We start from the raw sequence: 26,054 nt of genomic DNA on the forward strand, positions 1-26,054 counted from the left end.
AAACTAATGAAATCAAACAAATTAAAGTTCAACTCACACAAATGAAGCATTTTCGTTTTAGAAACAGAAAAACTTCAGCTGCTGTTAATCTAATTTCATTGAGCATATCGAGGCTAGCTTGCCAATTGGCGGCGAGTTAAATTTTGTGTCAAATTAATTTTGTGTCAAGATAAAAGCCATAATCTTGAATTTTTCATGGCATTGGTTGTTATTTCAATTTGCATTCCCTAATAATTTTAATATGCAAAATAATCTATTGATGCAGAACTTGAAGAAAAATTAGGAATTAGTTCTGAAAGTCTCTGGAGTTATTTAAAAAGAGTCATTTTTAAGTGGGATTAGGAACTTGCAAGTACAAAAGTGTTCTTAGTTTTCCTTCGAACCAGTACACGGCTAGCCAAGAATCCCATTTTAAACATATTACCGAAAAATTAGAGAACATATTTTAGAGAATAAAAGTTTGATCATTTTTTGAAGTAAGTAATGAAATGTTTATATTTGAGTGGTTATTTAAGATCAATATCGATGATTGATATAACCGTTTCGATAAAATATGTATTTCATAACTAAAATCTGAACAATTTGCATTTCTTGATAAAATGCCTTTTTTATTTTCGCGTTTCTGTGCATATTGTCAAGCTGTTTGGCCTAGCTATATAAACTGCAATCAATTTATATCAGATGAAGCTTGAAATCAGTTGTAAAAGCAGGGTTTTAGGAGTTTACAACTGAAAACAAGTATAGCCGGTTACTCTGAGTGTAGCACAGAATGTTCCGACCATAGTGTTGAAGAAATTTAAACGTTTTTAAAAAAAATAGTTTTTTTTTCGTTTTTTCTCAGTCGCAGTAAAGTAGGCAAACTGAACAACAGGTTTCTTCAGAAAAATGACACGAAAAAGAAAAAAAAGTTTTAAAAACATTTAAAAAAAAAGTTTTTAAAAAAGTTTTTAAAAATATTTTTTTTTGCTGCAACTTTTTGAATTTTCGACAATTTTGAATTGCAAAATGGCGGTAAAAACTCCAAAAATTAAATTTACTCAGTTTTCACGGCTTAAATTAGGAGTAAATAGGCTATTGTAAGCCTGCTCGCTAGCTCTTTTTCTCAATATAGGGACAACTTTTTGAAAATTCTTTTTATTGTCTTTCTATTTCGGATTGGAAGAGCTTAGATATCATGTGAACCGTTGCGATGATTAATTGTGTAACCATTATTTGTGGAAAACAAAAAAAAACAATAAAAACACATCTGAATACAAAGTTCCTCCCATTTCAATGATCGAAACAACTAAACGATTAAAACGATATTTAGAAGTGATGAATATATGTTTTTGAGGACTAGATATTATAAAAAAAATTTATTGTTAAAAAATGAAAAAAGAACACATAAAAACTGAAGTTTTTTGAGATTTTGTATTGAAGCACTTATTGCTTAATTTTAGAATAAAAGACGTTGAATGGGAAGCAAAAAATGAATTGCATAACACTTAGTTGAGATTTGCCGAGGTTTACGAGTGAAAACTTAGTTGTTGAACAATCTTTAAATTGTTTATAGAATAGAACAATTGGTTTCTTGAATCAACTGTGTTACTTAGTTCCAAATATATTCTTGAGTTAGGAATTTTATCCTGAGTGATAATGAGATTGAGTTTGAAAAAATAACATCTAGCAAACAATGTGGTTTTTTGTGTAGGTTAGCAATATGACCTTTGTTAGTGAAATTAACATCAATCTGCAGTAAGACTGCAAAAGGGCAAGTAAGTAACGAGGTACCGAAGGTCGCCTCACGACATTACCCGCGGGAGACAAATTTTGATAAGCAACCCAAAATTTAGGAGATAATATCACTGCACCCAGACAAGCAAAAGATTGATAGCCCCCCTATCCCACACAAATGCTGTACAGTTAAGCAAGAACGACAATGTGAAAGAGTTTGTTTGAGATTAGCAACGTTTTATAATTGACATATAGTCAATCCTTTCCGGTAGTTTCTTTCGCCTGAGCGAGATGAGGAGGTGAAGTCACTGAAGCTCCAGGTTGAAAACGATCCCGAATCAGGGGTTTTCGCGGTGAAAACGAAGATCCTGCCACCTTTTCAGAGGGCAAAGTTTGGTCCTCCTCAATTGATTTGACAGAATGTCGCAACGGATCGCCAAAAAACTGAGTTGGCTTCTTACTACGATGTGACGTCCTGACTGACTCGGAGTCGTCAACCACTGGTTGGGAAGGAAGAGAGAGCGAGGGATAGGATGAGGGCAGCTCTGAGGATGCAAAATGAGAGGGATGAACTGGAACCTGTGACGACACCATTTCCGGTGAAGAGATAATAATCGCGGGATTGGTAGGACTAAAGCCAGGAAGTTCCGCGATAGTAGCGGTCGAAGAAGAGGCAGCACATTGAGAAGTCTGCGGATGAGCCGAAGTTGACGAGCTATTGAGTTGCGCGGTAGAGGCGGCCGGTAAAGAGCAGGTAACACTTGTTGAAGTGTGGTGTTGCGATGTGGACTTGCTGATGACTGGCTGATGAGCAAACGTGACCGGAGGTGAGTCGCACTGAAGCCTCTGACGTTTTTTCACAGGAGAAGAATCTCGCATAACTTGGAGTCCGCCGTTTGATCCAACTGAACTCTCACTGGAGGAGTCCACTGTGAGATCCACCATCGGGGTAGATAAAGTCGGATTGTTCGGCCGTTGTTCTAGTAGCACAGGCTGAGACCTTGTAACTGGCCTTTTAACTGCACCCCGAGAGGTAGAGTTCGAGGCTTCCAGGCCATCACCTAGAGTGTTTGGAGCAACTGAAACGGTAGACGGATAATTAGGTTTGAGGCAAATATGATTTTTCCGGTAAACTTTCCCAGTGTCTGTATCATAAATATGATCAGTAACGCGAACAACCTTAAATTTAGACAGTTTATAAAGAGGTTTCCCCGAATGACGATCTATAATTTTCCTAAAGACTTTAACTCGACTAAGATCAGACATTAGAAGGTTTTCTAGTTTACTTGTTTTCGACAGTCGGCGGGGTCGCACAGCTGGTAAACGTCTGGGGTTAACTTGTGCCGCCTGAGGCGTTCCTATCGCCGGAAATTGGAGAGTTTTGTGGTTTAGGCCTGACTTGAGGGAATGAGCGAGGTCCGAATGCGGGTTGCTAGTTCCTTGAGAACCTTTTTTCCCCCATCCGGTGGAAGGTTACGCTTGAACTGTGACCACGTATTTGCCGCTCGAGCGAGTTCAGCCAACGCTTTGTAGGGTTCACTATCTGCCACATTTCCGTCCAGTGAAAACAAGGGTTTGAAGCGGTGAGGAACTGTTGGACTAGTACTCCCACGAGGAACAACTTTTGCCCTGTCCCTGCTATAGTCCTGGCTGTCAATCTGGTCTGGTGTTAGGAGGTTCCGCTCCAGTACCTGGGCTGAAGTATCAGATTGAACAACATTATTAAACGCCTGTGACCATTCAGTATTAGGTTTACGACCGTAGTTCAAAAGGTGATTTCTTAAGCACCGAATGATTACTCTTGCGTATATCTTCAAGTGTTTTTTGAATCGTTTCGTTAAAGTTTTTGAAATTAGGATCGAGTTTTGCAACACCCAGTTTTTTCTTGATGGTTTGAACCGTTCGTTCAACCAAACCACTGCCTCTATGATCTCCGACTGGTGAGAGGATATGTTTGATACCTCTGCTAGAGCTAAATCCTTGCACCAAGTTATTTTTAAAACCTGAACCATGATCCGTTCTAATAGAGTGAGGTAAACCATGAATACGAATGTAAGATGCAAGAAATTAAGTAATCTTTTTAGTCCCAGTAGTTTTAGAAATAAGAGCTGAAGGAAACTTAGAGAACTGATCAATTGCTACCAAAAGAAAGATCTTAGAACCTTTATCATCAAGTATGGAACCAGCAAAATCTAGCTGTATTTCCCGATTGGGTCCAGACAGACTAGGAAAAGGTTGCGCAGTATTAATGGTTGTCGCGGGTTTAAGATTCTTACCAAACAAGGTGCCCTCACGGCACTTCTCGCACGTTTCAATGATCTGACGGTTCATAAAGGGCCACCAGAGATATTCAGAGGCCGCCATCATAGCCTCTTGTCCCGGGTGAGAACGATGAAGACGAGTGAGATTAGCTTGTCGAAGAGGTTCTGGTATTGCTGGTTTATTATCAATAACTGCACAGTTATTAACCAGAGCAGCTTCAGTCCAAAATTGGGCCATATACGCACCGAGTTTGTTGAAAGAAGTGATGTCCTTGTTAAAGATAGCTCGTTCTCGGGTTCGGTTTCATTGACGTATTTGATCCAATCGAGAGATGCGGTTCAGTTGTCGAGATCCTATGGGAGGACGCGGACTGGGACGGCAAAAATTTGGAGAACTGATTGGAAATGATTCCACGAATGTTAGTAAATCAGCCTGCTCGGCTGTTGAATTGATTCGAGTCTGAGAGTCAGGTTGAGTGAGAGTAGAGTTCAAGTCGGTAGTATTTTGGTTAGTGCCCGGCAGTTGGTTTATGACAAAAAAATTGTGATTTGCGAATGAAGGAAATGAAATTAGAGGACTGTTTCGTAAAGATTCAGGTCGGAGACAGTGAATTTTAAATACAATAACTGGTCTACGATAATCAATTTGCATACCAATTTCTGACTGGTTAATTCCGTGTGAGCATAAACCGACGCCCTCTTTCGATAAGTAACATAAACAATCCATTTGCATACCACAATTTGATTGGTTGAATATTTGAGTAACATTATCATCGCCCCCAACCGGCGAATGACGTAAATAATTGGCACAATTATACTGCGACAAGAATTGAACACCCTCTTGCGGCGGCGGACAACTTTGGTACCTCACCTTAAATGAATTATAAAAATTAATAAAAGAGAGGGCTTTATGAAAAGCCTCAATAAATTTAACCACGAAAAGTTCATTGTATTTAGAGGGCTCGGGGGCTGGAAACGTAGGATAACGAGATAAGTGATCGACAATCCCCAGCGTGACCCCTGGGACATGAATAACCTCGAAATAAAAAGGTACCAAGCGATCTGTCCAACGAGCAAGACGAGACTCGTACGACTTATTGTTACAGTTTTCATTTAATGCCGAGATGATAACTTTATGATCAGTCAACACTTGAAAACGTGTACTCAACAAATAGGTACGGAAAGGTTCGCAAGCCCAAACAATTGCCAACAACTCCAATTCATTGGTACTGTATTTAGCCTCCGCATTGTTAAGAAAACGCGAAGCAAAAGCAGTTGGGGCCCAAACTCCCGGTTCACTTTCTTGTTCGAGGCAATCTCCTAAGCCATTATGACTAGCGTCACATTTTACCCTCGACCCCTTTGATGAATCGAAATGATAAAGACTCGGGATTTTTGCAATCATAATAATTATATTGTTAAAGGCATTATTCTGTTCCTCTCCCCACATGAACGACTGTTTATTACAGGCTTCTAAAGATGCCCGGAAATGAACAGTTTGGGTTTGTAAATCGGGAATAAACCTTTGTAAATGATTTAACGTTCCCAAGAATGAGCGAAGTGTTTTTAGAGTTCGCGGAGGTCGGAGTGATTGAATTGCCCCGATCTTTGAAAATTTACGAGAGTAACCGTCCTCATTAATGTCAAACCCTAACCAAGTTAGTTGGTTAACAGAGAATTCGCAGTTACTCAGTTTGAGAGCCCAGCCTTCCACATCGAGTCTATGCATGACCTTTTCAACCAGTTCGTTATGTTCCTGGACATCTCCTTTTGTGACAATCAAAATTTCATCGAGGTAGCAAATAACACCTTCTGACCCTTGTAACGTACAATCCATTGCCTTCTGGAATTCGGTAGGCATATCAGTTAACCCGTGAAATCCCGTCTTGAATCGGTAGGATCCCGTAGCGTCGCCACACAAAATATTAAAATTACAGTGGCTACTAGTGAGTGATGACAATGGCAACTGACTAAATGCATACTTAAAATCCAAGGACGTGAACCAAACATTTCCAGGAACATTTCTAGTTATGATCTGTGCCGCGGAATCAATGAGCTCATGAATGTTCGGCATCTGGTACTTATTTTTCCAGATCTGAACATTCATCGGTTTAGCATTCAGGGCCAGTTTGATTGAGCCATCCTTTTTAGTAGTTAGTACAATTGGCGCTATATAGAAATCAGTCGTCCACTTGTCCCATTTTTTAATATGCCCTTGCTCCACCAGAAGCTTTATCTCGCTTGTAACCCTATCCTGAATATAAATCGGAACTTTACGTCCTTTAATTTGGCGTGGCATCAGAGGGAACTTAAATTTAGAATAAACTTTATGATGTTTAGATCGACCTAAACGACTGAGCACATGGGCGTATTTTCTCGCAAAGAAAGAGCTCCAATAGTCTGGTATTGGATCCGATGAACTATTCTCTAGCGATTGAACTGATTCCGCCTTCATCTGTGCAGTGACAACACCCAGTTGCTATTGGATCCGATGAACTATTCTCTAGCGATTGAACTGATTCCGCCTTCATCTGTGCAGTGACAACACCCAGTTGCAAATCCAATCCGAGAAGATTACGAGTTCTGTTCTCCGACATGAGGAATTGAGCGTTATCCACCTTCCAGCCGCCAGAAGAAATCAGGATTTGAATCGACCCAAAGAGACGAATGTGCTGCTTATTGTAGTCGAAATACAAAGTATCAATAGGGTATCGTGTGATATCCTGAAATTCAATTGATGGGTTTTGTTGCAAAAGTAAATCACAGGTAAGTTTATTCAGGAACGAAACTGGGCTTCCTGTGTCAACAGTCGAACAAAAAATACTGTGACCTGAACGCCACTGAATTCTGAGGCTCCTAGATTTTCCTTCGCTTGACTTGAGGGTTTCAAAACTATTTACCATGACAGCGGATTCCAGTTGTAAAATTCCATATTCTGGTTCACTGTCCTGCTCAACATCTATAAAATTACAATCTATTGATGAACCTGAAGCGTCCTCAATTTCCTGAACCAGATTGACGCGTCGTTTAGACGAATTGCAGCATTTCGCGAACTGACCACGTTTCCGACACAAATTACATGTTACTTCCCAAGCTGGACAGGATTTTCGGTGATCCGGACTAAAGGGATTACCACACAAGTAACATGACTTATTCGCTTGGTTGTTTTGTGAAGTTTGTCGATTGTTTTGGTTTTGAGGATAATTCCGTTTCCCTTTAGACGACTGAATGGAGAAAGTAGGTTCTTGTTTGACCTTGATAGCGTTTGAATGTTGATTGTGAGGAAGTAGTTTTTGGAATTGAGCAGACGTATTCGCACCCTTTTCGCACTCAAGTGCAGGTTTAAAAGTGCCATCAAGATCAGCCTTAGCCTTGATAAGTTGTTGTTGAACATCGATATCTCGGAACTGTCCAATAATGAGGTCTTTCAAAGTTTCCTTTTCTTGATCATCAGGCCACTTACACAGAGCCACTTGGGCGCTTAGACGAGCGTAAAATGACGAGAAAGTGTCATTTTCGAGCATGAATACCGTGTTATACAGTTTGATACGCTCGACCTTATAGTCCCGTTCAACCTTGAATAACGTCTCACAGCCATTATGAAATTCTCGAAAAGGAATAGTACTGATTTCCGTGTGAGGGAAAAAGTCAGCAAAACGTCTCTTCCCTTCGTTCCCCAAAGCGAAGAACAACCGAGACTTCATACGAGCTTCAGCTTCGTGGTAGAACCAATTCTGACTAATCCGAGGACCTTTTCTCTTCCTCTCGATGTTTAAGTCGTTAATTCTTCGAATCGCCGCTTGATCCCTCTGTCTTCGAGCTTCCGCTGCTCTAGCATCTTCGCCATCAGCAATTGTCTCAGGTCTCGGAGGAGGCTCATCAAGAACCTCTGCGGGTTCGATTAGAAGATCGTGAGGATTGATGTTATCCTTCAGGCCAGCGGCCAAAAAAAATTGACCTTTCCACGATTCGCAAAGTAATGGCGGGTTAAAAGAAGCTTTCGCCCAGAAAAGGGGATGCCTAACAGGTCAGTCCTGTCTTCAATCACAGGAACTGCTGGCTGCGCCATGAGATTTGCCGAGGTTTACGAGTGAAAACTTAGTTGTTAAACAATAATTAAATTGTTTATAGAATAGAATAATTGGTTTCTTGAACCAACTTTGTTAATTAGTTCCAAACATATTCTTGATCCTAAATGATTATGAGATTGAGTTTGAATAAATAACACTTAGCAAATAATTTAGATAGCATAAGAGTAGTATTGTAATCCGCCGTGTGTCCTTAGGGGGGGGGGGGTCTTTTCGACGGTAGGGGTCTTTGGGGTCCTACCAAAAGTAGGGTCCAAAAGGACCCATCTTTTTTAAAGACCCCAAAGTACCCTGCCCGAAATAAAAAGACCCCTCTCTTAGGACACCCGACAGACAAAATACTTTGGTATTTATTTTTGCGCGGTGGTTAAATTTAATCCCTTCCAAACTTTCCCACCACTAAATAAGTATGGGTATATCCGGCTGCGGTTTTCTCGCTTTTTTTATCTAAAAGCTAATCCTTTTCGTTCATATAAATATGAGTTTACATAAAGTACCATTCATATTTCTTTTTAAAAAATTTTGGTAATTATTGTTCGTTTCTCTTTCTTATTTTATTTTCAAACTTATTTTTAAGTCTCCCTTATTTTCGACTTGCACCATTTTGATTCTTTTAGCCTTACTATTAGCTACTTTGGGAAACTAAATACGCAATCCTTCGCTCCTGCTTCAAGGGTAAGTTGCAATTACCAGTCTCTTTTGCGCCGGTCTATTTAACTTAAGACAATGTTTGTTGAATGTTTTATATTTACAAATGTACAGCCGTAATTCCAAGTGAAAAGGCAATTTAGCCGACATTTTCAAGTGAAAAATTTTATTGATCAGTTTTATCAAGTTTTTTCCTATTTTTCTGACTAGAACGAACAGACGCTTCTGTAAGAATAAAGGGTCTCTTGAACTGCTAGCTGCGCTTTCTTCTTGAAGCTCTTCGTCCCTATAGCTTTCTTGAAAAAAGCCCCAATCTGGGAGCCGGAATTCCGGTGATTGCCAGCTTTCGCTGTTTTCGCTGCTATAAGTCGGGGTATTTGTCAACTGTGAGTTTGCCCACTTGCTTTCTTCCGCAATGGCCTCGAAGAACACATTTTCTTCTGTAGACCTGTGTCCAAAGGGCAATGTAGCTATCCCGTCGAATAGTAAGAACCGCTTACTATCGAAGGGTGAAAGGGCAATTCGGTTCTGCGCTATGGTTATGTTGGTATGGGCTTTCGATTTTATTGAGTAGTTGTATATACGAAGGGTTTTTCCACTCAGTAATGTTTCCCTGAACCTCTGGTGTGTAAGTTGCTGCTGGGAGTGTTGTACTACTCCTTTTGCACTCTTTTTGCTAGTTGAATCTAAATGAAGAACAAAGATTAGCCCATAAACATATTTTAGCTTTGTAAGCCCATAAAAATTCGCAAGCCCAGTTCTAGTATTAATAACGAAAACGGTTCCCAAATTTGAATATTTTGAAGACTCAATATCTAATAACATTCCAATTTTTTCAATTCCAAAAAGTTTAAATATCTTAATTCATTCCAAATCATAAAAATTCCAAATCGTGTCATTATCAAAAAATCATTCCATGTCAAAATTTTAAATTTGTTCACGTCAAAAATTAAAAAAGTGCGTTTGTGGTGAGTATTTGTTTAAAACATTTTAAATGATGAATGGTTCTTCATTTTAAGTTTTTAAATGAAGAATCAGAGCCTTTCAGGGCTAGTTATGTCTAATTAAATTGACAGGGATCAACAAAAGTTATTAATTTGGTCCCAACAAGATCCAAAACCCCAATGAAGGGAACCCTTAATGTAAAGAAATGGAGGGGGCTTGGAGAGGTGCTTTTTTTTAAATACTAACCTGCATATTTCAACGAGTAGAGCTTTGGTTTCAACGCGATGAATTCTGCAATGATTTTTCCCGCCGCCTCGTCCTTAAGTTTCAATACAACCTTCTTATTCACACTGCTGAATAAGAAGTGATCGCTTGGGTAGTTGGAAAAATCGAAACTATCGGTCAGTTTTTGCAGATCTGCGTATACGTCTTCGGTTTTTATCGCATAAATAAACGAATCTGTGTCACTGTATAGCAGTTCAAGGTTCATGCTTGCTTTTATTTGCCGATAATGAAAGTAAAACATGAATCTTTTCGACAAATCCAAAATACTTGCACCAATTATCATGGGTTTGTCCCACAAAATACTCGTTACAGCAAAACAAACAGTAGCAACTTCCTCGTCGATTATCTGGAAGCTTTTCATCGTGCTCAAAGCTGTTTTTTGAAGCAATTCTCTTTCATTTGTAAAAATTTCTAATTTTTTGCGTCCTAGTTTTGATTCCATAGTTTTACCGAATGCTGAATTTACGATGAGCTTGTAAAAGTTCTCTTCAAATTTGTTGCGCGCTGACATTCTCAATTGAGTGTTTAAATCGACAAAGGGCTCCATCCATCTACCTTGACGAAATTTTAAGACCTTAATCAATTTGGTAACTCTTAAGCCTAGTTCTATATAGAGTTTTAATGTAAGGTAGTGCAGAACGTAGCCTTCCTTTGGATCTAATGTTTGAACCAGTTTTGGTACCTTTGGTAGCGACGTGACCCCCATCTCCCCTAACATCTGTATTTGCTCGTTACTTAGTTTATCCGTGCCGATAACTTCACTAGCGGGTAGTCTGCAAAGTAATCTTGAAGTTCTTCAGGTATACTGAGATCCACTTCCAAAATGTATCCCCACTCAGATTTATCGTCGGTTTGCAAAATATATTCGAGACTTTCCTCAACTATTGAGAAATCTTTGATGGGAAGGGGACAGTGTTTCATAATACCCCCGTATAAATTGTTAGCGTCTATATTCAATAGATAGCTAGAGGGCTCTTCAGGATTGTAGTCTTCGAGGTATTTGTTGTTGGCTTTAAAAATACGGCGTGCATATATCGATGACATCCCTCCCCGTATCATTTTTTGATCCATGTTCAAATGCTCCCTTTCAGTAAGTAACTTGAGGTCTGCATTGCAGACTTTTAAGAATGCATCGCCCGAGAGGTTACTAGCCGTGAAGTAGCATGCACAATCTAATCCGTACGTTTCGTAACAAACTTCACGAAAGGCTTCGAATACTGAAGCGAGTAGTAGTATGTCCGTTGCTAGGTATACATCATGGTACTCGCCTAGTGATGCGCATTTCATGCGCAAAACTTTAATGGCATGGTTGTAATGATTTTTCGAAACACTTATTTCCCCTCCCTGTAAAGTGTTGCTTCACAGTTTTCTAGGTGGCAGTCGTGTTTCTCGAAACTTTTCAAAACAACTAAAGTATGAATACGGGTAGAAACCTTTTTGTTTTAGCAATGCTATCTGTTCTGATGAGTAACCGAGTTCTTCAAAGTAATTTTCCAGTAGGAAAAATTTTTCTTCCGGCAAGTATTCGACGAGTTTTGAAACGGGGGACAGCATGAATTTATAGGAGTCTATGAAACGTAGATTTTCATACACTTTTTTGAGTTTTCCGTTTTATCGGTGTATGATTTGATATAGACCGACATAGTGAGTGATATATACTTCTCCTCAGTGGAAGGGATCACTGAGTATGTGTTTTTTTGGGTTTATTGTTTGAGAGCGCTTTTATAATGAAATGCAGATCATAGTTTGACAAGTTATGCGCTATTACGGGTATATAGTTCGCCGTTTTTCGATTGATATTGCATTCGTTATGCGCCCACCCCAAGAAATTGTTGGTATAGTGACAGTGATCAAGTACAACTTGGTCCTTGTCAGCAAATTCTGTTTCACATATCCAACAAGTGTGCGCTTCTTCACGCAAGCAACTTGGTGTGCCAGTGAACGTGTAATACTTTCGTTTTTCGAGATATATTTGTTTCGCCAAAGATTCGAGCGAGGCGATCAATTCCTTCATAACATTTTCTCCTCTCTTCAGTTCAAACTTTAAAACTTCGCGCTTCCCAAATTCAACAACGGCCAGGGCGTAACCGCATGGTTGATGAATCTCTAGTGTTTGGGTGCTAGATTTTTTGGGGTCGGGTTGCGGTCCGTATACGGGTAGTAGTAGTAGCGATTCGAGGTCAAAGTAAATAACTATCGGTACATACCAGCGGGCAGTTAAATTTTTGAAACGTTGAGTGTCCTTTCCCGGTTTTGGCATAGTGATTACCACTCCCTCGTCTTGGTAGCACATTTCCTGGTGCCTTTGTAGTGTATCGATGGATGAACATGTATGGAAGCATTTGCGGCAAATTTGGTTTCGGTCTCGGTGTAGTTTTCCACGCACATATTCCACAACCCTCATCAAATCAGTGATCAGCACATAGTGATGAGTTTGTCCGTTGCTGAGTAGTAGTAGGTCAACACATAGATCACTTGAGTATTTGCTGGACACTCTCAAAGGTAGCAATTCACCTTCTTTGTACCTAATGAAAACAAACAATTGAGTGCTCGGGTTTCTGGATGAACTTAATGTGTTATACATGATTAAACAAATGTTTTGTCAAAAAAAAATCAATGCTCACCGGAATACATTGACTTGACAGTTGTTAAGTTGTCCAAATCGGTCAATATCATATAGTCCCATTGGCATCTCGTACCAGCCTTCAATTTTCACAACATGTTCTTGGGAGAGCTTGTAATTTTTCAGTTTGTTTCGATGTTGGTAGCTTTGGGCAGCAGGATAAAGAGCACTTGTGGTCTCTGAATATCGATCATGGTACGCGGCCACAAAGCAGTATAGAAAGCACTTCTGATCATTTCTCGTTTTAATGTTGGTGAAACTCTGTTTCACCGGTTTCAATGAATCGGGAAGGTCAATGTATGAGCCAGCACGGATAGGAGAAAATGCTGCAAAACTTACAGCCAACTTTTCAATGCGCTCCACAATCCAACCGCTACCGTGAGAAGCGAACGTGTTGATGGCATTGACCATATGCTCAATCAATTCCAAATATGTCTCTTTCTCGATTCCATTGAAGAAAACATTGATCATCTTAGAATTCAGATATAACATTGTCTTCTCGTGGCGTAACTCCCCGTCACCAGTTTTGTTTGTATCGCTCGAGAACTTTATCATACTCACGTCTACATGCAGTTGAAATTTACAGGGTCCTTGCTGCACTCTTTCGTCTATCAACGCATCAATTTCCTCTTTGTTTCGCATGATTACATTCATCAGATCCAATTCATCCTCCCTAACGCTCAAATCGTATCGTCTTAACTTTCCCCTAAACGCAGATTCAGTTGGAGCAGATGATGTTCCCACCTCATTTCCGGGAGTCCAAATGGGTAGTTGATGGTTTTTCGACATATGTTGCCGGAACTTCTCAACCGAGAGGAAGATTGTATGACAGTAGATACAAAGACTATCAGTTGAGACGTTGTGAGCTAGCTCGACATGCTCCCTAGCTTCTGCCAGCGAGCTGAAGGATTCTCGACATTCGTCACATTTAGTTGGTGGCGGTGGGGCTGCGAATATCTTATGGATATTTTGATCATGTCGTCTCAAGTTCTTTGGTGAACTAAAGACTTTCGAGCAGGTCGAACAAATGACTGGTGTCTGTTTTCTACTTGAGTTAGGCATTGTTGGTTCAAGATTGAGTGTTGAGGAAAGAAGAATTCTTTCCAAGAAAATTTTCAAGTTTTACCAAAGCTGATTTTGACAAAGCAAAAGCGAGAAGTGAAAAGTTTTTCAAAAACAAAATTTGGATCAAGACTCAATTAATTAAACTCAATTATGTGGGTGAAGCATAAAATCAACAGTGGCTTTGAAGTGGTTGTAGTTTTGGGGCTTTATATGGTTTTATGAAATGACTGTCAATTCGATATTGGGTAAATGACTCAACTGTATTAAACAGTATAAATACTTGTGGTTAGAGTAGCTGAAAATTCCATGAAGGGATCAATCCGGGAATGTTATTTCTTTTACCTAAAATGTGTGAATGTTAACACCCACTGCTATTATCAACTTCCCTGTTTAGTCAACTTGACTAAACATTGAAAATATATTTGAATTTTTTTGCCAAGTTTTTTAGTTTCAACCAAAATGGTAACCCACCAATCAAGTCAATCAAGGAAGACCCACCAATCAAGTCAAGTCAAACATACCAGACAAAAATGATAAAGGGTAGTTGAGAATTTTGTTCATTTCTCAAATAAATTAGTATTCTATGACAAATTTCACATATAGTTCATCAAAAGATTGATGCAGGGCCGTTTGGTACAGTAGGCAACAACAACCCGGCAGTGCTATTCATTAGGAACCTCTGAAACGCTTGCCCCACTGTAATGTCGGGTCAAAAACTTGAGATGTTTCATTTTTAGTACATATTCTTGTAGTGAAAAAAGAAAAAAAATTACAAAAAAAAACTTTTTGTCTCCAAATCCAATGAAACCTGGTCCAATCAATTTGTCGTGATTTATTGGACAAGGTTGTAACCCATGTTGAAAAATCGAGAAAAAAAACATATTTTGATTTTTTTAACCATTTTAACCTGAAAATGAGGATTATTAAACGTGAAATCTGTTATAGACATGTAATTTTATTATATATAATGCTTTATACTGGCTCATACACTCTCTAAAGTCTACTCCTAAGAGTCCTGGCTAACCCCACCAGGCTGTAGACATATTAGAGAGAGAGAGAGAAAAAACAAAAACAGAGAGTGTAAAGAGCCAAAAGTAACTATGGTTGATTAACCGGCAAAATTGCTGGACCCAACCATAAATAGCTTTCTTTTGAAAAAGCTATATCCCAAAAGGGATAATAATGGTGTTTATGGATCGTTATTTCTCTCTCTCTCTTTCTCTTTATCTTTTCCTGTGTTAATATTTATATTTTTAAAACTATTATGAAAAAACATAACAAAAACATTTTTATGTTTTGTGTTTGAACATCATTAGATAAAATCTTAGGAAGAGGATTCAGTTTGTTTTTTATAATTTTTCGAAATGAGCATTAAATAAAACTGATATAATTAAGTTGGATTTGACGAGAAATTTATCAAAATTTATACTTTTAGACTTTTATGCCGACTTTTTAAAGTTATTTTGATTTTTTTTCTATTAATTTTTTCTTTTGTTTTTATTTCCTTTCTATTGATTGAAAATCACAAAGCAAACTTTAAATTAGAAAAAAATCATAAGCAAAACGTAAACAAAGATTCAGCCACAATAATAAAAAAAACTTATCAAACTAAATAAAAAAACCCCCAAACTGGTGCACTCTCGGTGGAAACAAAGTTTTTTTTTTGAGTTTTCAGAGATCTCTAAATTGCAGTATGCGTTTTTTCGGCGCAAAGCAAGCATTGATAGGCGGCGTCTCAGCCACTAAGTTTGGTGCAGTGGGACTTTGACTGCCGGAAGAAGAAGTAGAAGAAGTATGCTGCTGCTGTTGCTGAGTCATTGAAAAAATATCCGGTTTAATTGGGGTTTTGGGCGTCTGCTGGTCCTCATCTTTTTTCTCTGTTGAATCTGGTGATTCAATCGATTCAATGTTCAAGTAGTTTTCTCGCTCTGCTAAATCTCTAATGGATCCTTCCTGATTTTCGTAAAAGGGGATCGATTGGCAATCGTAGTTAAACAGTATTTTTCTCGGTGAACGATCAAGGCAAGTAGGGTCTTGAATATCTGTGCGCTTCAGCGCAGGATACGATTCAGTCACACAGCAACTCTCGTAGACTTGTTTTCTGTTTTGTATGAGGATACCAATTTGATCTAGCAAATAGTTGGGTAACATCACATGGTTTTTAGTGACCCATTCATCGAATTCTCTGCTTCCTGGTTCAAGATCGTTGAGAGGACTTGCTTTTCGATGACGCATTTTCCGTTCCTGTTGAACCACTACAATAGAATCTCTGGTTTAAGTTTGGTATAATATAGCTCTTTCAAGAGAATTAATTAAAATGATTTGTAGTGGAGTTGCCATCGTTGAAAATTTTGTATTGACTGATTTTGAGAGATTGAATAAAAAAAGTGAGTAGATTTAGTTTGACCTACCACTTTTAGTTTTTTTATTGCTGGTGGTCTAAGATTTAGCCAATTACCATAAATCTGGTTTTGTGAAATTTTAATATGTTTTCAGGGCTTTTGCAATTAAAGTAGAAATGTGAACGCTTTGAAAATCTATACTTCAAAGAAACAGCATGGCGCCTTTTTATGATACCCTAAGCACAAAATGACAGAAATTTTCCACTTCAAAGAGATAACATGCATGCCGCCAGGGTAAAAACGTTGAGATTTATGAGCTAAAACGGGAATTTGACAGACAGATGCAAGCTATTGCTATCTCTACTTCAAATAGAGTGCATGACGCCTTTTTTTATGTCCCCCGGACGAGGGGCTTTAAAGGTCTCCACTTCAAAATGAGTACATGTATGCCGAAATGTAACATTAACTGAGATTTATGACCCATTCAAGTGCTTTCCAGACAGAAATGACAGATGCAATAAACACGCTTTTATCTTATACAAATCCAATTGCAAAAACTAATTAATTTCTCCCGCTATAGGCTGAAGGGGCGCCATAAAAGTAAATCCACAGATATTTGTTTATCTTCTATCCAATTCATTATTCATTTCACTCTATCATAAAACAGTTGAACCAACAAGTCACTACCGTTACCACCACCACTATGTACTCGTCGCTAGAAAATGATACATACTTTTACGATGATTTTCAAGATATATCTTTGGGAGAAAAACGCATTGTACGGGTTGGAACGAAAACTTTTGACAAAACGGGTACATATATCACAGTTAAGTTATATAAAAAGAATGAAGATGGTGTATTCAAATGTTATCAAGCAGTGACATTAACGACAAGAGAACTTGATTGTTTGGCAGATAATTATTCAAAGATAAAAAAAATTGGTTAAAAAACAAACTGGTGAAAAGACTTCATCTTCTTCCTCCTCCTCCTCATCCTCCTCAGCTGTAAATGATAAACATCATAAAAGACGATACACGTCAAAACGATCAGTCCGTCCCGAAAAAGAATGTGCTGAAAGTGGCGATGAAAACGATGCGGATGATGAATACTCGAATCATAAAAAGTGTAGAGTTGCCTGAAACAGAAAAAAAAACGTTTGAATAATTTGATTTAATCAGCAGAATGGTTGAAGCAATGTATGAGCAGTCGCCTGAATTTTTTAAAAAATTTCGAAAGAATTTTAAATTTTTTATTCTGAACAATGAACCCGACGCCTCACAACTTCCTCTAAACACAAATTTTGCATTTGCAACCCACTCAATTCAGAACGAGTCTTGCGCCCAATTGCTCGACAATGACCATCCCCACATCCATGTTCTCATCGAAGTAACCAAGGATTGTGTCGACGTAGTGAAAAAGATGACCTCAACCACTTTCGTTGTACCATGTCTACTCTCATCTTTCAAGCATCTAATATGGGGTTGCAGTAAACTTCACCTATTGAACAACTCAACTGACATTGGTGGTGCTTCTCTACGAAGAAGATTGCCACATGTTTGCTTTGCTTCACAAACTCGATCCATTCAAACTCAAACTGATTTAATCACTAATGTAACAATTGAACGCTTCATTAATATTTTGAATGGTGATAATGCCGCCGAGTTTTCTAAATTTATTGATATCATTTTGAGTGGGTATGGTCGTTTAGAGATTAATTCAAATACTTTGTTTGTTAAATTAATAATGGAAAAAAAATTAAACTCTGAAAACGGTTTTTAGAGCCTGCGATAACGCCAGAGGCAAGTGTTCTAGCAACCATAAAACATGTTTTTTTCTTTAAAAGAAATTATAAATCATTAAAGAAATGCATCAGTATCACAAAGTTATAACATCATATGTTTAGCAAAACGCATCATGTCATGGTCATTAACCTTGAAACCTATAGGAAATTTAGATGAAATTATAACATGAGCAACATAAATACAATAAAATCCGCACAAGACCGAGTTAGCTGATTGGATTGGCTTATTCATCAGTATTTGGTTTCCCTCATGGATATAACGTCTCATATTTTTGTATACATGTGGATAGTTGTGTAGGCTTTGTCCAAGAGGATCTGCAAAAAAGATTTGACCACCAGCTTGAGCAAACAGTAACCAATGAGGTCCTGGCTGGTCTGAGTTTGATGCGTTCACTATCATGAAAGTATTGTCACGTTTCAATATTGTATTAAATGCTAAGTTAGCGGGAAAAATGCCACAAAATCGATGTTTCAAATGCTTGCATCGGTGAATAAGCTCAGTAATCTGTAAATTGTCCATTTTTTTCACCGAGTCAACTCATTAGAGTGTTTTTAGCTATTTTTCTATCGGAACGCACGTAAACTGTTGATGCACGCTCTCCCATGAAAAGTAACTCTACATTTTCCCCCAGCGGTGCATCAAACTTCAGTTCTACTGAAATGGTGCAATTGGTCAATTCAGAATGAATAAAGTCATGTGAAGCCTCCTGAGTAGATGTGAGATCAAATGCCATAATATAATGATTGTGATAATTAGCCAAACTGATTCCATGACTATTGTTGAAAACAAAGTTTAGAGCTTCCAATGTGTTATAGTATATTCTTTTGTTATCAGTCGTTGACACAGGAGTTCCTGCAATGGGCAGACCGTTTCGGTAAACAATGATTTCATTCAGCTGAAATTTTTGATAATGAAACGGGTTTGTTCGGTTAGTTCCCAGGTATGCTGTATTCGAGCTCATTGCTAAAATCATTCGACGAACTGGCTCTTTGGCAAAAACGTCTTCTTGTCGCCAGCTTTGCACACCAGTTGTGGCCAAAAAAGTTCTCGGTAAAACTTCAATATAATTGTATACTGCGGGTGTTTTCAACAGAGTTTTTTCTATCGACGATAGCACAAAATCGGTTACTGTCATTTTGGGCACATATAGGTTAGACTCTGTGATTTCAACACGGTAATGTTTATCTCTATGCTCAGACATGTAAACAAAGTCATTAGGGGATCGTCTCAGAGAAATTCTTATTGTAACACCGCTGATAAGATGTTTGTCACATGATAAAAAAAATCACAAGCAATTTTACCAAATAAACGGAATTCGGTTGATGCAGCTACGATTCGTTTACGTTCAGCGACATCTTCAGCTCGCCCATTAGCACCATCAATACCTGATGGATTATCTTCATAATAATAATCTTGACAAGCAAGCCATGTTTTCTTTGCATCATTACCATGTGAAAATTCGGTCTCAATGAAATTCTTATGGGCAAAATTGGCATTGGTTGTTGAAATTTTTTCTCCATTCAAGGACATTGTGCATTCGGAAAATAAAGATGAAAGTGGATTGTTAACCAAATATGGGGTGTCTCGTTGTGCTGCCTCTGAAGCATGAGTTCGAAGTACATTACCATTATTTTGAACAACGCGTGCTACAATCTCCAAGCGAGTTCGGTGAAGATCGATAAATTTGTTTCTATCTCCTAAAACTTCAAATTCGAGCATAGGACCATCAGGTGAATAAGATGGATCAATTTTTTGAGTGAACGCATTTTCAAATGTAACGAGTAGAGGAGGCTTTTCAAATAAATCTAATGAGCTGTGATTTGCTTCAGTTGGCAATAAATTAGAAATCATTTCATACTTTGGTGAAAAAGTTGGACCGACTTCTCAGTGGGGTTCGTTTCTGTGGAATGAGAGATTTTGTTTTTCTTTTTCTTGTTGTTGTTGTTGTTGCTCTCTTCCGTTTTTTGCTCATATGGGACTTACTGCGTCCAGCTCCAACTTGTTTTTTGATTGTGTTTTTTACTGTGTTTTTCAAGGCTTGTTTGGGCGTTTTCTTCCTGGTTGCTATGTCTATTAATTCGGGTGCTGCTTGAACAAGTAATTCTTTTCCAATACGTTTTGCTGCTGGTACTATAAATTTCCGAGCTAACGGAATTGCTACTCGTCCAATACCCATAGCCAGAGCACCGAAGCCACTACCCCGCTGTCTGTAATGTCCTGAGAAGTGAGGCATGGTCGCTTGATTATGATAGTATGCCTCCATAATCTTCATCAGAAAACTTTTGAAATTTTAAAGTCAAAACAACTTTTCCTCCTCCTCGCGCAAATGGTACAAGTCTACCGGTTTCTGTTCATAGGTTTACTGCAATGCTCTGGATGTTATTCACGAGGAGTTTTTTATAATCTAAGTTGCTAAAAACTTTGCGATGATTTGGTTCAATGCTGCACACGTAACCGTTTTTCACTCGTCGATTAGTATCAATGACTCTGAGCAACGGTGCTTTGGTGTCACCCACAATCTGATAATGGATTATATCCAAGTAGATAAACATCATTTGGGTTCCAGCAGAGATATCGACAGGGTAGTCGGAAATGAAGTTTTGCGATGTGAGAGTGCTATGGATATGACTGGATTCTTTATAGCCGATATGGTAGCCCGTTCCATCTCTTATACCTTTGGAACCCAAAATACTAGGAATTTATGGGCTCTCAAAGGTAATGCCTTCCCAATAATGCACCCAATAATGCCTTCCCATTAATGCATCCAAATTGAAAGAAATGGGGTCGATGCTATAAGTGAAATTATCAAGATCAACCTTCCGATTGATTTCGTTGAATAATTTCTCGATTTTGCCATATTCACCCTTTGTTATTTCAAGTTTCTCTCCATCATATGGTCTAGATATTTTATCTTTTGCCACTTTAAGACTTGCTCTAACTTTGTCTTTTTTATAGTACACTATTTTAGTATCTGTTACATTGTTAAAATGAGTGGGAAACGTTATTTCTGACAATGCAACTCTCCATTCGCCTTGCAGATCAATATCTTCACTCAGCAGGTTTTTAAAACTCGCTAGTGAGTTGTCAATGAAGATATTCATTGAGGCTGATGACACCAATGTAATACTAAAGGAATCTTTGTCACCTTCAAAGTTGCTAGACATTGTTTAGCTTGACCCTTCCTTTTCCAATACTCTGATTAGTTCGGGCTCATAAAATTTACCCTCTATTGGTTCTCTATCAGCGTCGATAAGATTATAAGTCGGTGGGTTCCTTGTTGGTATGTCAAATATTTCAAAAACTTCGTCAGTGAAGGATTCTTTATAACCTTTTCGAAAAGGGATGTCAATTTTTGCTATTCTCACAAAATTGCCAACGTAGAGCTTTGGTCGGCGAACTAGTTTCAATGATTGTTCCGCTCTTAATGAAATTAGACGTGGAACATCCTTTTTTGTCACTTTATTGGGGACTAATTTGATGACGCGGTTTGTTCTCGAATTTATTATGTTGACAAAGTCTTGAAGCTTATCGATATAAGAGTAGGTCCTTTTGTCCTCCAAATACTTATAAATCAAACTTTTTAGTGATCGAATGTTCCTCTCGGCGAAAGCGGACTTCTTTTCACTCTCTGTTGTGTATTTCTTGATACCCTTTTTCTCACATAAAGTTTTGAATGACCCCTTGAACTCGGTGCCTTTATCTACCCAGACTTTTTTCGGTTTCTCTGTCTTTATCATTTGATTGAACGCTTCTGCAGTTGTTGTGGCATACTTTGATTTCAGTGGCTGCACGCGAAGATAACGGGACATGCAATCTACTGCAACTAAAAGATATTTGATATCTTTGTTGTGTTTTGCTAGTTTATCAACATATGCCAAATCGATTGACCATTTTTCGTTTATGTCATAAACTATCACTTTAAGCCGAGCTATTTTGCGGCGAACTGTTCGGTATTTTGTATAAGATGGTTCTGTATGTAAAAAATGTTTAACTTTTCGTCGTGGTATGACCGTTGTAGCCTTCAAAATTTTAACACTACCGAACAATGCTGGATCTTTATCTGTGTAACTCTTTTTCAAAAGTTTTTCCTCAGTTGGTGTAGGTTTCCCATCTTTTACTTTTCGTCTCCGTCTTTTCTGAGGTTGAAGAATCTGAATCGTTATAGGGCGTACCGTACGATTCAGTGTCGTCTTCGGCTTTCTCTCTTTCTTTGACTCTTTCCGTGGTGGCTTTCTTTCTTGTTTTGAGTCGTTTGGTTTGTTTTGAACTTGATGATGGCTTACTACTGTCGAGGGTTTTTGTTTTGCCCGAGGTTGACGGAGATTTGGTTGGACTTTTGGTTCTTCGTTGGGCCTGTTCTTTAATCTTTGACTGAACCGCGTGTTTGGCATACTTGTTAATAACAGACTCTTCGGTAAGTTCGAGAGCGGATAAAATCATTATGTAAGCAGGGTTGTGTAGTATTTTAGTTTGCTGTTGTATATCATACAAAAACGATGCTGCTTTGAGACCGGTTGGTACATTGTCAACTTAAATTGTTTCATCTATGGCGTTTATTGAGACTCGAGCTGAGCTTTTGATAACCTCCAGGATATTTTTAGCTCTCGTGAATTTTTTATCCTCCATTATTTGCAATTGTAATGTAATGCGTTCATAGTTTATTTTATTATCCTTTCGCTCCTTCTCATCCACAATCCGCTTCTCCTCTTCCTCCCCACCTTCCTGATATTGATTAGTCTCATCTTCTGTAAGAAGTCCTGTTGATTGTTCCCCAGGGTCAACAATAGGCGTTGAGGGAGGTGTTGGTGGAAGGGGTAGTGGAAGAGTTTCAGTCGATACTGAGTTTTGCTTCTTGGGTATTAGAGGTCTCATGCGGTTCAAGTAAGATAACTGGGGCTTTTTGTAATTAATTGAACTGTTAAATAGCACTTGTGATGCATGCGGTTGCTCACGGATATATGTATGTTTTGGAATTAAAACAAACTCTTCTGCTGCCATGTTTTATGCTGATGGTAAGTATCTGTAGCAGAAGTAAAGTATCAGTCTGATCAAGTTGAAACCTTGTTTCGTTAGAATAATTGCTCGTTTTCGTTCAAGTTTTGTTTTTCGGCTGATTAAAAGTTTGTATGCCACTTCGAAATTTTCAATGTTTGGAATATTAACAGATACATTGCCATTGACTACATTGAGCAAACATTCACATATAACTGAAATAACTTGAGGATTTGTTGTTTTTCTAAAGAAGCTTCGGAGCTGGCTGGGATTCAATTGTACCATGTGCTGCAGAATAGATAATTTTTTCGCGTTCATTTGTGAGAGGTGTAACCTCTGCCTGATTTATTGGTAAGTAAAAAATTGAGGGACCAGGTGGTGTAATGTTTGAACAATATCTCAAACAATCGGATGTACGCGGATCCAAGTCGATTAAAAGATGACCGTATGTGTCTTTTTTAGCGAGCTGATAACAGTGTCTCAAAAATTTAGTGTTATTCAATTGTCTTCCAAGATGATCAAGTTGCTGAATATCACGAGGTTATTTGAACAGAATGATGTGTGATGTGTTTAAATCAATTGTTCGAGACCATCTACTTTGTTGGAACAAATTATGTTTAACATATATTACATCTAGTCCTCGGTGTCTTCCTACTGTTGCAAGTTTGACAAAGTCTTTATCGTTATAGATTTCTTCGCATGAATCATCAAAAACTAGAAGAATGTTTTCAAGGTTTCGCAAACTGTCAAAGCCATTGAATTTTATGAAAGTTAGATCAATGCTGTGGGTATTGGATTTTTCACTATAAAGAGGCTGAATCTCTTTGTAAAAGTATAGGGCTCTTTGAAATTTGGGATAAAATGTTTTTCCTTTCAACAATTTGAATATCAGCTCTGTTTTTCCAGAACCCAAGGGGCCCCACGATGGCTAAAAAAAGTCTCGTAGATGTATCAATAACTTTATTCATATTCTTGGATTTGTTAATACATAACCAACTAAACCCGATAAAATTGAGAACCAAACTGAGGTTTCTTCACAAGTTAACTGCGTTAATGAAAGTTTAAAGATACAAAAAGCCAATAAAATCAGAATTAACACCATTTGCGACATGAAAACTACTTCAGACCGTGGGTACAGTCACGTTATTGCAAAATTTCCATGATTTTTTCTCCACATGATTTTCGTCATACACAAAATCGGTAGCTATAGTTCCATCAGTCTCGTCAACTACTGTGTCATTCATTTCAATTTCCCTACCGCTTTCTCTCACTCTCGAACTTGCAGAATGAAAAATATATATCATATATAAAAAAATTAATTAAGCAACTGAACAGTAATAAATTTCATATCGTGTATAACCTGTATAGACACTCGGTTTATTATCATCATCAAAATCATAGTGCATTTCCAAAACATAATTGGCTGGGACATGATCAGTTTTGGCATGATACACAATTTTCTTCACAGAATCTTCTCTTATTATTTTTTGAATCTCATTGGGTAGTTCACTGCTGGTTAGATCCGTTTGAACTCCTGGTTGACGTTTGGGCACTAAGACTAGCTTGGGAAGAAAAAGACCGCGCTTGCTGGGTAACATTACTGATGTATTTGAATCGTTGAAAGTAGATGAATTGGTCAATCACGGGGAAGAACCTCCTCAAAGTGCACAACTCTTCTTCAGAAAGTGTAACTTGTTCTTTTCGTTGAACTACTTGGCCTCTACAATCAATGCGTTCAATCCTGGTCAATGAAATCTTATGTTACTTTCTGGTGTCATCCAAGCACAAAGAACTGAATTGGGAGATATGTATGTCTCCACTTTCCCCTGACGCTCGTTTTGGACACTCATTTTTCAACCAATCAAAGAACGCTTTCGACTTTTTTAATGCACAATGATTTTTAGAGTTATGGTGCGGTAGGTGTTTGTTACAATTCACAAAATTCTTGAAATATAATTGTTCGACTCGTGGACAGCCCAAATCGTCAAGATTCACAACTTTGCGGTCTAAGTATTTGGATAAAAAATCAGCTTTTTCTTTTCCTTTGGCGTAGAATACAGCATTGGGGTTTCTTAAGACAAATGATTACGTTCAAATTCAGGTATAAATAATCACCGCTATCCCAATGAAGTCCGTGCAAATAATTTGTCAGCCAGTTGTAGGCTTTTTGTTCAGATTTTGGAAGGGAATTGAAATTAACTGGAGGTAGAAAAATTAGGTAAACACTGTAGTCGGAAGTTGTTATAGCTAATTTTTTTACTATAAATGTGTTTTTCTGGTGTCGAAATCCCTCAAAATCCAACACAACTGATTTTTCCTTCAGCATTCTAATAAATGGTAGAGTTTCGGTTGCTTCAGTTTGATATACAAACAAAACGTAATTCCACTCAAGTGACCAATCAAACTACTGTTGCATTTCCATGGTAAAACATAGCAGTATGTGGGACCAGTGTTATAAACTTCGCGGACAAAACCGGCGGCATCGTGTAAAATAGCATGCATTCGTAAAATTTTCGAATCATTTAAATAATTATCCAAAGAAGAATTGTCTATACCGATCAGACCCCCATAGGGTCTCAACTTGATAGCAACATCGTAATTTTTATCATTAGTAGTTGAGAAGAAGAACAGTGAACATGCAGCTAAGAAATAATTTCGATGGTTGGTGTTTTCCGGATAGGTTTTTTTCAAAGTAATAAAAATTTCACGAATAATTTCCAAGTCTTTTGAAGTAACTCTACGTTTTTCCAATTTCATTTTTTATTTTTTCCAGCACTTCTCCGACCTGCTGAATTTCAAGCCAGTGGAAATGAAAGTAACCTTTTAGATACCACTAACTCACTCCTATTTCTAACTAATGATTTCAACCTATTTTCATGTGTTTAGATGGATATTCCCCTTGGTGGTCTCCACGAGTCACCCATTGATTTGCCTTATGTGGGACCTGGAACTCACGAAGGCAAAAATATCTTTGGTGTGACCGTAGAGTTTACCCCGGCCACCACTGCAGCGAATTTTAAGCTGCATTACATTGAGGTTGCATTTGAGAAAAAGGTGGGCATATTTGAATATGTGTGTGTTGATGTGGGGAGCATGGAAAATTTCTGGCTGTGCGAGTCTCTGGGTGCGGGATTCGAGAGTACTGAGTGGCGCTTCAAATTTCAAATGGAGCGCCTAGTCAGTATTCTTCAAGTCCCTTGGTCGGATCCCGAAGACGACATGCGGATGTGGCCGTAAACCCTTCCTCTGCTCTCCTATCCGTACTCCTGTCAACATTCCGTTTTTATTTT

The 26,054-nt window shown here is 38.2% G+C and overlaps 1 protein-coding gene across 2 annotated transcripts in view; it reads left to right on the forward strand.

Annotated features, from left to right (window-relative positions):
• LOC134840190 (uncharacterized) overlaps positions 1-26,054 on the forward strand; it is a 72,774-nt gene that overhangs the window by 25,375 nt on the left and 21,345 nt on the right. The window lies entirely within an intron of this gene.

The sequence above is a fragment of the Symsagittifera roscoffensis genome, chromosome 2 (assembly GCF_963678635.1).
Source record: "Symsagittifera roscoffensis chromosome 2, txSymRosc1.1, whole genome shotgun sequence".
In the NCBI taxonomy this organism is placed as follows: Eukaryota; Metazoa; Xenacoelomorpha; order Acoela; family Convolutidae; genus Symsagittifera; species Symsagittifera roscoffensis.